Below are 1594 nucleotides of genomic sequence, written 5' to 3'. Positions count from 1 at the left end.
AATGATAACATCGTTTACACTAGTATTATGTTTTTAATTACTACTAGTTAATAATACTTATAAAAGCGGATACTCCATTTGAAACTATGTCACGTCAGCGAAATTGGTTGACACAATTGTTTTGGTTTTTGAGTTATCATGTAATAAAAAAAGAAATAAGAACAAGAAATTCAAACTTTTCGCTACGATATTTACAGACATTCCCAGAACTTTTGGCTCGGTAATTACAAAGATACTGTTATAAAAGGAAATACTGTGTAGTATTGTAAAGTTCTGATGATCTATTGAGGAGATATTTAAAATACCATTTCGATGAACAATTCGAGCCATCCCTACACAGGCAGTGCTACCGCCTGTCTGATATATATATATATATGCGCGTGTGTTATAATACAAAAGGTAATTACAAATGCTGAAGATGTTCTATTTTAATAATTCTTGCTTTTTAAGGGTGGTAAAAAAAACATGTAAACAGTCCGACTAGAACAGTTCCAATAGAGCAATGACACTTCATTTTAAAATCTGCTGCACCACTGAAATGATCATGGTATGAGATTTGTTGTGAACAAATGTTTCGTATTTCCAACCCCCAAAGTATTGTGAAAAGTAATGTTTCTTTAATATCAGCAGTTTATCAGGAATCAAGACCGTTCCGTATTACTTGCTAAAGTGGGCGTAAAAATCGAATTATTTTTGTTTTACTTTTGTAACAACATGTGTTTCTTACCATTTCGTTCGGATACAGAAATTGTACAAACGACTGTTAAAGTGGCTCATAAACTGATCGCTTACGATGTTATATATCATTATATCGAATCTTTAATAAATACAACGTCCTCTTTATCACGTCTAACAAAAGTGCTTGGCATAGCTACCATAAGAATATTACTTCATTATTACGCAAAAACAGTAATAGTAATAAATAATCCATATGTAAAAGTAAATAAATAATATTGTGTTATTAATACTCACCCTAATTCTAATTTGTAAAATGACTTAATTAAAAGTGGTAGAAATTACAGTTCATTTACTTAACACTCCATAACAGTTGCTGTTCGCCTAGACCACAACTATTAGGTCGTCAAGAAATTAATGTCGCGTTTTGGAACACTTTCATTAACCACTCCCAAAAAAACGTACATTACGTATAATAGTTAAACGAACCGCCTAAACAACACATTAGTGTAGCCTATATAATGTGTAAAGTTTAATATACTCTAATTCCTTATAGTCATGCCACACAACAAGACATACATTCGGCATGTAATGCTGTTTGAATACAAGAAGTGGAACAACACCTCTGTGACCACAAAGAATATCAAAGTTTATGGAAAAGTTTTGAACATTCGTAAGTGTCAATGATGGTTCAGTAAATTTCGTTCAGGTGGCTTTAGCCTTAAAAACTGTTATGGCAGTGGCCGAAATGTTGGAATTGATACTGATGCTTTGAAGACGCTTGTTGAGTCTAACCCAAGGCAATATACTCGTGAAATAGCCATGTAATTGCATGTTTTGTTATGAAACAGTACGTAAACATATAAGGAATATAGGAAAACTCCATAAAGGTGTTTGTTGTTCCTCTACGAACTCTACG

At 32.6% G+C, this 1594-nt stretch overlaps 1 protein-coding gene across 1 annotated transcript in view; it reads right to left on the bottom strand.

Annotated features, from left to right (window-relative positions):
* The window catches only part of LOC106458694 (homeobox protein DBX1-B-like), a 36831-nt gene that overhangs the window by 10285 nt on the left and 24952 nt on the right, over positions 1–1594 (bottom strand). The window lies entirely within an intron of this gene.

The sequence above is a fragment of the Limulus polyphemus genome, unplaced genomic scaffold (assembly GCF_000517525.1).
Source record: "Limulus polyphemus unplaced genomic scaffold, Limulus_polyphemus-2.1.2 Scaffold24, whole genome shotgun sequence".
Classification (NCBI taxonomy): Eukaryota; Metazoa; Arthropoda; class Merostomata; order Xiphosura; family Limulidae; genus Limulus; species Limulus polyphemus.
This window is presented reverse-complemented; position numbering and strand designations above follow the sequence as displayed.